The sequence below is a fragment of the Pongo abelii genome, chromosome 13 (assembly GCF_028885655.2).
Source record: "Pongo abelii isolate AG06213 chromosome 13, NHGRI_mPonAbe1-v2.0_pri, whole genome shotgun sequence".
NCBI lineage: Eukaryota > Metazoa > Chordata > Mammalia > Primates > Hominidae > Pongo > Pongo abelii.
Window position 1 is genome coordinate 32,156,953 of NC_071998.2, and position 15,444 is coordinate 32,172,396.

Here is a 15,444-nt window from a genome sequence, read left to right on the forward strand (position 1 = left end):
CAATTGTTATTTATAATATTTAGTATTTGTTTCTTACTGATTTGCTAGTTTAAAGCTTGTTGTCGTTATCTCATTTAATCCCCAAAACAATCCCATAAAACAAACTTTCTTTTCTTTTTTCTCTTTTCTTGAAAAACTTTTAAGTTCAGGAGTACAAGTGCAGGTTTGCTATATAGGTAAACTTGTGTCATGGGGGTTATTGTACAGATTATTTCATCACCCAAGTACTAAGCCTCGTACTCATTAGTTATTTTTCCTGATCCTTTCCTTTCTCCCACCCTCCACCCTCTGAGAGGCCCCAGTGTGTGTTATTTCCCTCTATGTGTCCATGTGTTCTCATCATTTAGCTCCCACTTATAAGTGAGCACATGTGATATTTGGGGTTCTGTTCCTGTGTTAGTTTGTTAAGGATAATGGCCTCCAGCACCATCCATGTCCCTGCAAAGGACGTGATCTCATTCTTTTCTATGGCTGCATAGTATTCCATGGTGTATATGTACCACGTTTTCTTTATCCAGTCTGTCATTGATGGGCATTTAGGTTGATTCCATGTCTTTGCTATTGTGAATACTATTGCAATGAACATACACATGCAAGTGTCTTCATAATAGAATGATTTATATTCCTTTGGGTATATACCCAGTAATGGGGTTGTTGGGTCAAATGGTATTTCTGTCTTTAGGTCTTTGAGGAATCAATACATTGTCCTCCACAATGGCTGATCTAATTTAAACTCCCACCAACAGTACATAAGCATTTTTTTCCCCACAACCTCGCCAGCATCTTAAAACAGACTTGTATTTTATATGTCTGTTATATAATATATATAATATAATAGATTATATATTATATACAATTACATATATAATATGATATATGTATATATAAATATATGTTATTACATATATAACATATATTTGTATATAAATATATATTATTACATATATAATATATAATATAAATATATATTATTACATATATAATATATATTATATAAATATATATTATTACATATATAATATATATTATATAAATATATATTATTACATATATAATATATATTATATAAATATATATTATTACATATATAATATATATTATATAAATATATATTATTACATATATAATATATATTATATAAATATATATTATTACATATATAATATATATTATATAAATATATATTATTACATATATAATATATATTATATAAATATATATTATTACATATATAACATATATTTTATAAATATATATTATTACATATATAATATATATTATATAAATATATATTATTACATATATAATATATATTATATAAATATATATACTTTTTTTTCTTTTACCAAGAACACATTGCAAAAAACAAAAATACAGGCCAGGTGCAGTGTCTTTTCCTTGTAATCCCAGCACTTTGGGAAACTGAGGTGGGAGGATTTCTTGAGCCCAGGAATTCAACACCAGCCTGAGCAACATAGTGAAACCTCATCTCTACAAAAAATTTAAAAATTAGCTGAGCATAGTGGCGTGTACCTGTGGTTCCAGCCACTTATGAGGCTGAGGTGGGAGTATCACTTGAACCCAGGAGGCTGAGGCCGCTGTGAGCCATGATTGTATCACTGCACTCTGGGTGACAGAGTGAGACCCTGTCTGAAAAGAAGAAAAGTACAAAAACATATAAAGTGTGATTACCTCTCCCTTCATTTCTGTTCTCTGATATCCCAGATATAATTAAAACTAACATTTTGGTGTATGAGTGCTTCCAAGCCCTTTTGTTAATGCATAGGTATGAGTTTTCAAATAAATATTAAATGTTCTTTGATGTGCCTTTTTATTTAGTAGTAAATCATGGATTTTTTTTTTTTTTTTTTTTTTTGAGATAGAGTCTCGCTCTGTTGCCCAGGCTGGAGTGCAGTGGCACAATCTCGGCTCACTGCAAGCTCCGCCTCCCAGGTTCATGCCATTCTCCTGCCTCAGCCTCCCGAGTAGCTGGGACTATAGGCACTCTCCACCAAGCCTGGCTAATTTTTTTGTATTTTTTAGTAGAGACGTGGTTTCACCGTGTTAGCCAGGATGGTCTCGATCTTCTGACCTTGTGATCTGCCCGCCTCGGCCTCCTGAAGTGCTGGGATTACAGCCATGAGCCACTGCGCCCAGCCCATGGACGTCTTTTTATGCTGGAATACACATAAGTATTATATACCTTTAGTATTATTCCAGTCTTACAGATAGAAAACTGATGCTTTAAAAGAATAAGTAAATTTTTCAGTAAATAGTCTAGCTGAAATTTTAGCTTTCGCAAGTCTTAGTTTAGAGCCTATAGTTATATTTTAATGAGAAATTTTGCTGAATTAGAAAAAATAATTTACTCCAAACCTCTTCCGAGCAAATTCTAGACATTCAAAGAGAGGAATAGGTACGCGTGCACAAAACTATTCAAGATATTGATTTTTTTCCTTTTTTCCATACTTGTAACAATTATACATCTGCTTCTCTGAATATACTGTGAACATTTAATTACAGATATTCTGAGAACTAAAAAATTATTTTTCAAAATTTTGTGTGATTTCATGTTTCCTGCCCTCTTAAATTCAAGAAAGTTATCTATGGTTCAAAATATACAACTTCAGTCTAAATTATTCATAGTGCTCTAATGAACTTCTTAAAAAATGACATTAATGTCCTCGGGACGAAACAGACATGCTTTATCCATCTTAAGAACCGCTTCTCTTTTGGAGAAACTTTTTCATAACAGCCTATTTTATAATCAAAAGTTATGGTGCTTATGCAATAGGAACATTCCATTTGGTGAAACAATTCTAGTCTTTTTTTATACTTTGTCTCAATTGGATGGAGAGGAGATTGACATAGAAGCCTTTAGAGGATTTTGTTAAGCACTAATGGAATATTCATTCATCCAATGGTATTCATTGAACATTTTCCTGTTTTTTAGGCGCTGAGCTAGTCTTAAGCAATTAATCTGAGAACAGTGAGGAGAGTCCTGGAGCCCACGTTCTATTTGACAATTAAATTCTAATGGGAATAGTTAGAGATGGGCTAAAAGTTTTTTCCAGCTCATTTTCAAAAGAGATTGCTATAAAATTACAATTAAGTTATGTAAATACAAACTTTGTCTGGCATAAACTATTTTTTCTTCAAAAATTTTTTTTTTTTTTTGCCAGTTACTAAAAGTCTTCAAGGGTATCTTTCTCTAATAGATCGAATATGTTTTTAAATACCCTGAACAGTTTCTCTTTATTTGTGCCAGACAAGTAACTAAAACCCTCCACTAACGTAATTCTTAATTTGGTATCACTATCGTTCTAAGAAAGACCAGTCTTTTTGGCTTAATTTCCAAAAGGAAGGCTAGTACAGCTTCATTATTATTCTTGTTTCTTTTAAGGTTCCACTTTGGAAACAAAGTGATCGAGAGGTGCATTCTAAGAGAAACTCATCAGTGTGAGCTGAGCCTCTTTGATGATGATTTGAAAGTTGATGTTTTTTTTTTTGGGTCAGATTAAAACCTGGCATTTTGCTGAGCCAATTCCTCTGTTTAATTATAGAGGTGAGATAACTGCCAGGGGAGTAGTTCAGTTAATAATTATAGAAATCCCAATTTAGCTAGAAAAACAGGATAGAACAAAAGCTGATTTCAGCCAAACCGACTGTGAAAAATGTGGGCATTACAAATTATTTATCTATTGGAATCAAATCGAGTTGCCCAATATTAATGGCAATGCTACTAAGAAAATTCCTCGTTCAATCTTTCCTTTTATATTAAGACTGAGTTTGATTTTTAAAGTAGCTGTGAAAATCTGGACAGGAGCAAAACTATGTTTTCTTTATAATAAGTTTTTTTTTAAATAATAAAGGTGGGCCGTTTTTACTGATTAAAAAACCTGAAATAATAATATAGTATAAACGTCTTCTGAGCAAATTCTAGATATCCAAAGAGAGTAAAAGGCAAGTGTGCACAAATCTATTCAAGATATTGATTTTCTTTTTTCTTTTTTCCATCAAATTAAATAGTTAATTAGTGTACAGGCTTTATGTGAGGAATGCACAGCTTTAGCTAACTTATAATTAGTAATACCACGAGGATTGTTATTAATATCACCACTATCACATGCAATTTGTTTTATAAAAACTTCGTGATTTAAATCAGTTAATTCTTTGTAGAGCTGACCAAATTACTTTTCAGGGTTCGTGTTTTTATTTAAATAGTTAATGCTCTTAAACTCTTTGCAATTATACTACATGACAGTATATTTGTTAAGCTCCATTAAACCTAAATTCTCTGTCTAGTGCAATGGTTACTAAATGTATAGCTTTAAAAAATAACACAATTGCATTTAAATAGAAATATACACGTTTGTGCTTACAATACTTTTAAGAAATGTGTGACTGACTGTTCTCTTAAAGAAGTTAAAACTTCTTAAAAAATAAACAAAATTATATGTTTCTCTTATTTTTAGGTACCGATTAATTGTAGCAAGTTTTCCTCCAACTTGCAAATTAGGAAGGACACTATATGGCTTTAAATTTTTGTTACATTATTTGAATATTTTTGAAAGTGCAAAGTCATATTAAAAGAATTATATTACATAACTGCCTATGATGCAGACAAAGAAGTATCCGTTTTAAAAAGATGTTAAAGCTGATGCCAGAAAAAGAGATATATTCTTTTTCTAAAATATTGTATGAAATATTAAGGATGCGGTATGAAGGGAAGAATGCAGTTTTGCTAATACCTAGTTTGATTTTATGATAATTTTTTTTCCTCCTTTCTTAAAATACAAACCTCTCCTTGACATTCCTCTTCAAAATTCTCTAGGAGCTACACAATTCCTTAGGGTATTGGAAATGCTTGTAATATGCCTTAGGACGCTTTTGTGGTGAACCCTGTGTGACTTGCCCACAACCACATCCTAATGAATCATTTTAATGTATGACATTTCAGTTATTGAGTATACCTTGCTTTCTCCCATTTTCAAATGGTCAGATCATCTTGTTCAAATGGCTATTTTTGTGGAAAACTAATTTCTACATGTTCTTCAGAGGTGTGCATTATTCACTTTGTCAGTACTTTAGTGTGTCCTTTTCTGAAATCGTATCCTCCTCTTTTCTGTTACTTTGCACAAAGGAATAAAATAACAATTAAAAATGGATACTATCCAAAGAAACACATATAGTTAAACAGCAGAAAAAGAAATAACCCGATTTTTTTTAATTGGCAAAAGACAGGAATAAACATTTTTCTAATGACAACATAAAAATAGCCAACAGCTATATTAAAAAATGCTCAACATCACTAATCATCAGGATAATACAAATTAACACCACAATGAGATGTCACTTCACACCTGTTAGAATGGCTATTGTCAAAAAACCATGTGATAAGTGTTGGCAGAGCATGGAGAAAAGGGGACCCTTGTACGCTGTTCATGAGAATGTAAAATAGTACAACCATTAGGAATGTGGTATGGAGGTTCCTTAAAAAATTAAAGGTAGAACTACCATATGACTCAGTAATCCCTGTTGTTGGTTACTTACATACCTAAAGGAAATAAAGCCAGCACCTCATAGAGATATCTACACTCCCATGTTCATTGTAGTATTATCTATAACAGCTAAAAATATTAAAACAACCTTAGTGTCAAATGACAGATAAATGGATAAAAAAATTGTGAGATATATGTGTATAGCCATATATATATATACAAGTGTATATATATACACACACACACATATATAATGAAATATTAAGCCTTCAAAAATAAGATATTGCTATTTATGACAACATGGATGAACATTATGCTAAATGAAATAGGACAGACACAGAAAGAAAAATACCGTATGATCTAAGTTATATGCAGAATCTAAAAACCAATGTCAAATAAATAGAAACAGAGTAGAACGGTGGCTAACAGAGATAGGGAGGGTGAGGAAATGGGGAGAAGTAAGTCGAAGCTGGCAAATTTGCAGTTAGATAGGATCAATAAGTCTAGACCTCTAATGTAAAGCATAAGGACTATAGCTATTAATATTTTATTGTACATTGAAAATTTTCTAAACAAAGGTTTTAGGTGCTCTCAACACATAAACACACAAAGGTAACTATAGAAGGTGATGAATATGTAAATTTAACTACAGTAATCATTTCAAATACATATATATAATAAACATCCTGTATACTTTATACAATAAAATAAATTTTTAAAAACTGGTTAGGCAATCTTATTTGGAACTGTCATTGCATGTGACTCTTTTAATATAGACTCTTGTTAAAATTTTCAGTAATTATTCCTTTAATGACCTACCTTCCTTGGCATAGACAATCACTACAATTTATAAGTCTAGAGAGAGTCAATACTTATTTGGTTTTCAGTGTATTTTGAATGCCTTGCACAGTGCCTGACATGTAATGGGTGGTCAAAAATATTTTGTAAATGGTGTTGACTAGGTCTTGTTCATAAATATATAATAATTGGAGGGAATAATGCTTACCTCAAAGACTACTTTGAAGAGTAAAACAAACGATGCCTGTTACACCATCTAACATTCAAAAATGCAATTTTTATAGTTTTTCATTTCTTCATGGACAGAATTGTTCAGATATTTCAAGTCCAGAGATCAGTAAGCTAATTTGGCCAACATAGGTCTCTGACAAATGTTATATGCCTTCTACGAAAAAAACGGAATGTTTAACTTTTACTTTAAGCATACTTAGAATTTTGGATCTTGGTAGCTAAAAGCAGATGATAGGGCCTTCACAGCAAAAAAAGAGGATGTCTCAGACCAGTTTTATACATTACTGTGTACTGGAAGCTCTAGCCATGCAATAAGATATGAAAAAAATAATAAAAGGCATTTGAAATTGGAAAGGATCAAATTAAATTGTCTATTTACAGATGACATCCTGTGTAGAAAATCCCCATGGAATAAAACAAATAAAAACACCTAAAAGTAGTAAGTGAGTCCAGCAAAGGCAAAGGTTACAAGATCAAATACAAACAGCAATTGCATAGTCATAAAAGGACAGCACAAGGGATCTTTATAGTGTTGTTATTATTTCTTATGTATTGTTTCCTCTGGTTCTCATTATTGTCTCTCTCCTTGCTTTTTTGTGAGTTACTTGAATTTTTTAATATTGCATCTTGATTTATTTACAGTACATTTGATTGTATTATGAATCACTTTGTGTAGTTTTGGTTGTGGTGGCCATGGGCATTTATATATATGACTTGTACAGTCTATCAATATTAACATTTTACAAATTTGTGTGAAGTGTAGAAAACTTACTTTAATTTACTGTTATCTACCTTCATCACTTGTAAGTACCTTTGTTTTCAGTACTGTAGTGCTAAAACTCATGAAGAAACAATAGTCAATGGTGTGTAGCCACAGTTCTTTCTGTTGTTTTATATTTTTCCTGATACTGCAAGATTCTTTATATCATTTTCTTACTGTTTCATAAAATTATTTTAGCCAATTTTTAAGAATAGACCTGCCAGCCACCAATTTTGTTAGATTTTCTTTGTCTGAAAATATTTATTTTTTATTACTTTCTAGAAGATAGTTTTGCCAGATATAAAATTTACCTTTAACAGTTTTTTTCCTGTTAGCACTTGCAAATTATTATTATTATTATTATTTTCAGATGGGGTCTCACTCTGTCACCCAGGCTGGAGTGCAGTGGCACAATCTCCACTCACTGCAACCACTGCTTTCCAGGCTCAAGCGATACTCCTACCTCAGTAGTTGGGACCACAGGCACAAGCCGCTATGCCTGGCTAACTTTTTGTATTTTTGGCAGAGATAGGTTTTCGCCATGTTTCCCAGGCTGGTCTTAAACTCCTGAGCTCAAGTGATCCACCACCCTTGGCCTTTCAAAGTGCTCGGATTATAGGTGTGAGCCGCTGCATCTGGCCAGCAATTGTAAAACGTTATAACACTTCCTTTGGACCTCCATGATTCCAGATGAGAAATCTATTATTTGGTGTTCCTTAAAGATAATGCACTATTTCTCTCTGGATGCCTTCCATGTGTTTTCTTATCTTTATTTTTCAGAAGTTTAATTATGATGTGTCTTAGTGTATGTTTGGGGTGGGGCAGGGGGCTTATCTTGTTTTGAGGTTGATGAGCTTCTTGAATCTGTAGGTTTGTGCCTTTCATCAAATTTGGAAGTCTATTGCATTAATTTTTTAATTACTCTTTCATTCTATTCTTTCATCTCTCCTTCTGAGATTATAATAATATGACTTTTGGATCTCTTGTTACTGTCACACAGATATCAGAGACTGTTACTATCACACAGATAACTAAGGCTCTGATTATTTATTTCATTTCAATTTTCTTTCCATTATTCAGGTTGTATTAATTCTATTTACTTTTCTCAAGTTAACCAATCTGTTCTCTTTCATCTTCACTCTACTATTGCGTCTACCAAGGAATTTTTTATTTCCGAATTCAATTATCTAGTATCTATTTGGTTTTTTTAATAACTTCTTTTTTTACTGAAAGTTTTCTATTTTGTCCTTTGTATGAGAATTTGTAATTGATTGTTGAAGCATTTCTATGACAGCTTCTTTAAAATCCTTGTCAGATAATTAGAACATCTGGTGCATCAGTGTTCATATCAATCGATTGTCTTTTTATAATGCAAGTTGTGATTTTCTTGGTTCTTTGTATGACAGGTGATTTTCTATTGTATCCTAGATATTTTGTCTATTATGTTAGGAAATTGTGAGATGTATTTAAATCTTTTATTTTAGCAGGCACTTATTCTTTATTTTATTTTACTTTTATTTTTTTGAGATGGAGCTCTGTAGATCAGGCTGAAGTGCAGTGGCATAATCTCAGCTCACTGCAAACTCCGCCTCCCAGGTTCAAGTGATTCTCCTGCCTCAGCCTCCCAAGTAGCTGGGACTACAGGCATATGCCACCACACCCAGCTAATTTTTGTATTTTTAGTAAAGACAGGTTTTCACCATGTTGGCCAGGCTGGTCTTGAACTCCTGACCTCAGGTGACACACCCCCCTCAACCTCCCAAATTGCTGAGATTACAGGCATGAGCCACCACATCCAGCCCACTTATTCTATTAAGTTTTAGCAAACAGATTCTGGCCTAAGTCCGTAGGCTGTGGTTCCAATGACATTTTAATTTTTCGAGAATTTGTATTATTATTTTGGTCTGGTTGGTTTCTCTGGTGCCACAGGAACTTTCACTGCTCCCTACTGATATACCCTGAGTGATAAAAGTGATTTCCCTAGAAAGGGCCACAGATATCTTTCTCAGGAAAGTCTCAGGCCTGTGGGGACATGTAGCTTTCTGGGACTGGCTACCTGTTGTGGCTGGGTTTCTCTTGATGGTTCTGCCTGCCAGCCTCTGTATCTCTCTGGGAGGATGGGATGTTTCAGGCTTTGACCATTTATCATTGACTGGGTTCCACATTCATTCCCTTTACCAGTGGTGGCAGGCTAGCCTGATGCCAGAGGAGCTTCCATTCCATCCAGGAGAGGAATAAGCCTACCTGGGATGACTTCTCTTGCTGGGTTGGAGGCCAGAGAAGGTTGCTAGATCTGGGTCACTTTCTTCTATTGGGTTGGGAACTTAATACACTCTGCTGCTGTGTTGTTCTTTCAGCTGGGGTCAAAACAGTTTGGCCTTTTCTTAGCACCTCTCATAGTTCTCCTTTGGTTGTCTCTTGCTCTGTTTCCAGGGTTTATAGTTGTTCTCAGAAGGAAGGAGAAAAGATAAATGAGTCTACACTATCTTGTCCTGGCTGCAAGTTTTGCCCTGTATTTTTAATTTTTATCTGCAAAATATGGCAACCCTAACTAGGCCACGAGTAATTTGTGGCATGAATAGCCAACGGCAATATGTAATTTTCTTACATTTTTTTAAACTTGTGCTTCACAATGAAGAGTTTTAGTGGATTAAAGACAACCAATAGTGTAGGGAAGAAGTAGGAAAACTATGCCCTGCTCCCTTCCCCTATTCCCCCACCTGAGCCTAATTTACTTCATAGTCTCTTTTAATATGGCCCTAGAGCTAAGAGGGGCTTTACAGTTTTAAAGAGCTTAAAGGAAAACAAAGAATATGGGACAGAAACCCTATGCACCCAGCTAGGCCTGAACAATTTACTATCAAACCCTATACAGAAATAGTTTGCTGATCCCTGGTCTAGGGACGTGAAAACAGACAAACAAAAAACAAAAACAAAACTAAAAAAACCCACTAAACTTGAGTTTAGAAAAGGAAGCTTTGATTCTTAGCTTTAAAACTTACAAGCTGTGTGATTTGGGGCAAATCACAGAACTTTTTATGCTACATTTTACTCTTTGTAAAGTAAAGCTTTCAATCAAATAATCCCTGAAATTCCTCCAGTATGAAATTCTAGATCAGCCTATCATAAAACTGCAGTAGTTGCATCACTTTTTAAATGAGGCTTATTTCCGACCCCCTGCCACCCCACCAATTTTCTATTTTAAAGAAAAATAGGCTGGGTGCAGTGGCTCATGCCTGTAATCCCAGCACTTTGGGAGGCCAAGGTGGGCGGCTCACAATGTCAGGAGATCAAGACCATCCTGGCCAACATGGTGAAACCCCAGCTCTACTAAAATACAAAAAAATTAGCCGGGCATAGTGGCACGTGCCTGTAATCACCGCTACTCGGGAGGCTGAGGCGGGGGAATCGCTTGAACCCGGGAGGCGAAGGTTGCAGTGAACCAAGATCACGCCACTCTCCAGCCTGGTGACCGAGCAAGACACTGTCTCAAAAAAAAAAAAAAAAAACAAAAAAAGAAAAAGAAAATCTACAGAAAAGTTGAATAAAGAGTATAATAAATAAATATCCATGTAGCCTTTACAAATAATCACTGATTGTTAATATTTTGCCACATTTGTTTTATCTTATTTTTGGTGGGTATATGTGTGTATCTACTCATATAGAATTTTTTTCTGAAACGTTTAAAAGTACATTGCAGCTATCATACCATTTTGCTCCCAAATACCTCAATATGAATCACCTAACAGCAACTGGAAAGGAGGCATCTTTTGAAGCCTTAGTAGTATAAGGAGAGAAGAAAGCAGGTTTTAACTCATAGTCCTATAGAAATAAAGAGTATCAGAATGCAAAGAATATAAAGCAACATCGAAGGAAATTTTCTAGAATTAAGAATGGAATCTCTATACTGAAATTTACAAAATATCAACATCCAAGGAAATTTTCTAGAATTAAGAATGGAATCTATATACTGAAATTTACAAAATATCATACATAAGAGAAAACTGACTTAGAATTAACAACTACAAGATACATATCCTAGCTAAATGATTAGACTTTATAGAGGTAAACAAAAAAGCTTCAGGACTTGTATCCAAAAAAACTAAACCCATTACAACATAATGGAAATTTTAAAATTTCAGATTTCTGAGCAACCACATACAGAGCCAAACAACAGTGAAGCAACATTTTTTTTTTTATAAGTCAAGGAAAGAATGTGAGTTGAAGATTTTATATCCAGTCAAGCTATCTTTCAAGTATCTATTGAGACTATGAAGAAAAAACAGACAAATAATTTTAAACATATACACATTTGGGGTTGGTGTATTATTTATTTACTTCATTATTTTACATTTCTTTGTAGATAAAATTTTAAGGGACTTTGGTAAGAGAGGAAAATGCTGATATTTATTGAATATTTTTTATGAGCTAGAGGCACATGACAATTTTGAATTAGGCCTCATTATCTTTGTTTTACAGTAAAGAAAGTGCTGCTCAGAGAAATTTTTGACCAATGTTACTCAGTGTGTATCAAAGGCAGGATTCATATCCTATTTTTTTTCACTCTAAAACTTTCATCTCTCTTCTCTATCATGCTCACTGCGGATTCTCCATATTCATTGTTTGCTCTATAAATGCAACTGTAGTTTCGTGTTGTTGTTGTTGTTGTTGTTTTTAATTAACAGAGATAAATGATGCTGCGTACTACTTTATTTAATGCTGTTTTGCTAACTAGTAGGGCTATTTATAATCCTGCTCAGCTGATGAGTAGTTCCACTATTTTTGCGGTAGTTTGAGCTCAGAACACTACAAAAAGCATACTGATTTAATTAAAGGCTTGAAAACAATCAATTTGAAAATACGATGGTTTTACATGCTCAAATTTCCTCCCTCGAAACTGATCAGATCTGATAGCAAAGAACCGAAAATCTTAAAACTTAGCTTGCAAGCATTCATTGCGTCTGTTTTTGAATACATGTAAAATAAGCAACTCTTTTAATATGAGTACTATCCCCAAGAGGAAATTAGCAGAGCATATTAGATCACAAATTTTATTAAACTGGTATTAGCATTATCACTTTTGAGCAGGGGACAGAGAGATCACTTGGTGTTATTTCTGAGCCTCTATAGTGTCTTATCACCTTCTGGGACAAACTATTCTCTGGTATCTCCTGCCCATGCTAATTAGTTTACAGCCTAGCAGCCATGCATCTACACAGAAGACAACAGAGCTATTCAAAAATGTTTCTGTTTCTCATAAAAGTCAAATATATGCAATTTTCATTCAATGTAGATGCGAATGCAGAGAAAAATAATGGTGTCTGTCTTCTAGAAGACAAGGGAAATATATTACCTAATTAAATCCTACACATTGTTTGAAAATATGTATAAATCTTTGTGCCTATCTTCAGAGTTTCCAAAACACACCCTCATCTTACAAATCAAATAAATGGGGGAAAACAATTTCTGAGTGTAGAATTGAAATGCTTCAAAATGTTTCAGTCAGTTGCAGTTTCTGCGCCAGTAACACCGTAGCATGACCTAGCTTTGTCAATATATATTTTAGCTGAACTGCTATTTCCATTACTGGACCAAATTTTTTAGCAGTTTTTAATTTAGGACATTTTAATTTTCACCATCCTGAAACTTGACAGAAATTGTCAGGCCAAATGTATTTTGAAAAAAACAACAGATCCACTTTGACTCATAGAAGATCTTAAAATACAACAGTTGCTAGGTTTTTTACTTTGGTTTTGTTTTGTTTACCAGATCTCTACTCCAAAAACAAAGGCAAGGGTTTTATATGATTTAAGTACTACATTTAATTCTTTAATCTGAGTTCCACTATTTATTATATCACTTTCTCCTTTAATTTTGGCAAAACGTCAAACTTGCCTTGGTAAAATGAAGTAATTGAAAAAGATTGTGGTGCCAACTTCATAGTTTTATTTTAAAAATCAGTGGAGATAACATAGGGCAGGTACCCAGAACAGGGTCTGGCAATTCCTAAGCACTTCATTCATATGAGCTTTTTATTTCTGCCTGTGAAAAATGGAATGTCATTGCCAATGGTTATTTTTTCTAAGCAAAAGGCAACAAAGTAAACTCATATTTCAAAGGAACCCAAATTTAATGTGGTGTCTGGTGAAGGTACTGTCACATTTTAGTTAAACTAGAAAAAATATAGAATAATTTAAAGAGGAGAAAAATCCTAATGGACTAGACACTAACTTTCAGTTATTCCTTTAGTAAAATTACTAATTTTATTTAAATAAATAATAACATTACTAAAATTACTCAGTATGGTTTGCTTCCTGTGAAATAACCAGCCAAAGATAGGGAATAGCTAACAAAAGCAATCACAAAGTAAAAACAAATGTAATAAAAAGGAGCCATAATTTCCTAGGATATAAATATCTCAAGTGCTGTAAGGGATGTGGATTAACTCTTTTGCCTCATTATGGTATAGCTCTACCTGATATAGTAGCAAAATAATAGATAGTATCCTGCCCAAAAATGGTGTATGTACCTTGCAGACATGAGTCTATAAGCAGTAGATAATATCGGCTCTCAGAGATCCTGATCTAGTGTTCATAGACAGACAAATGCACAGAATGAAAAGACCCACTGTCATTTCTTACTAGATATAGAAAGAATGATACATTATTTATAGTTCTAGCTAGAACAATCAGACAAGAGAAAGAAATAAAGCCCATCCAAATTGGAAAGGAATAAGTCAAATTATCCTTTTTGCCAGGTAATATGATCTTATATTTGGAAAAACCTAAAAACTGTACCAAAAAAAAAAAACCTACTAGAACTGATAAACAAATTCAGTAAACAAAATCAACATACAAAAATCAGCAGCATTTCTATATGCCAACAGTGGATAATCTGAAAAAGAAATTAAAAAGAAATCCCATTTATAATCGCCACACATAAAATAGCTAGGAAATAAATAAGAAACAAAATATTTCTACAATAAAAACTGTAAAACATCAATGAAAGAAATTGAAGAGGACACCAAGGAATGCAAAGATGTTCCATGTTAATGGAGTGAAAGAATCAGTACTGTCAAAACATTCATACTACAAGGAAATCTACAGATCCAATGCAATCCCTATCAAAAGACCAATGATATTCTTTACAGAAATAGAAAAAACAATCCTAAAATTTATATGAAACCACAAAAGACCCAGAATAGCCAAAGCTGTTCTTAGCAAAAAGAACAAAACTAAAGCAATCACATTAACTGACTTCAAATTATACTAAAGAGCTATAGTAACCCAAACAACGTGGTACTGGCATAAAAACAGACACATGGACCAATGGACCAGAATAGAGAACCCAGAAACAAATCTACACATTTATAGTGAACTCATCATTGACAAAGGTGCCAAGCAAATACATTGAGGAAAAGACAGTCTTTTCAATAAATGGTGCTAGGATATTCACAATTGCAAAGATATGGTACCAACCTATGTGCCCATAAATCAATGAGTGAATAAAGAAAATGTGGTATATACACACCATGGAATACCGCTCAGCCATAAAAAGAAATGAAATAATATCTTTTGCAGCAACTTGGATGGAACTGGAGGCCATTATTCAAAGTGAAGTAACTCAGTAATCGAAAATCAAATATTATATATTCTCACTTATAAGTGGGATCTAAGCTATGATGATGCGAAGGCACAATATTGACATAATGGACTTTGGGGACTTGTGGGGGAATATTGGGAGTAAGATGAGGGATAAAAGACTACATATTGGGTACAGTGTACACTTCTCTTGTGATGGGTATACTAAAATCTCAGAAATCATCACTAAAAACTTATCCATGCAATCAAAAACCACCTGTACACCAAAAGCTATTAACATAAAAATACAAATAAAATAAATTATGCTGGGAAAACTGGATATCCATTTGCAGAAGAAAGAAACAAGACCCCTCTCTCTCAACATATGCAAATATAAAATTTTAAAATGGATTAAAGACTTAAATCTCATACCTCCAACTATGAAACTACCACAAGAAAATGCTGTGGAAACTCTTCAGGATTTTAGTCTGAGCAAAAATGTCTTGAGTAATACCCCACAAGCATAGGCAACCAAAGGAAAAATGAACAAATGGGATTACATCAAGTTAAAAAT

At 33.4% G+C, this 15,444-nt stretch overlaps 2 long non-coding RNA genes across 2 annotated transcripts in view; one reads left to right on the top strand and one right to left on the bottom strand.

Moving 5' to 3' along the window:
• Nucleotides 1–15,444, top strand: part of LOC129047817 (uncharacterized) — a 1,037,663-nt gene that overhangs the window by 540,511 nt on the left and 481,708 nt on the right. The window lies entirely within an intron of this gene.
• Nucleotides 1,877–10,652, bottom strand: LOC134759768 (uncharacterized). The gene is made up of 3 exons (XR_010136499.1): nucleotides 9,535–10,652; nucleotides 4,974–5,131; nucleotides 1,877–2,177 (listed from the first exon to the last, which is right to left on the bottom strand). It is a non-coding gene; the product is annotated as an uncharacterized LOC134759768 (long non-coding RNA).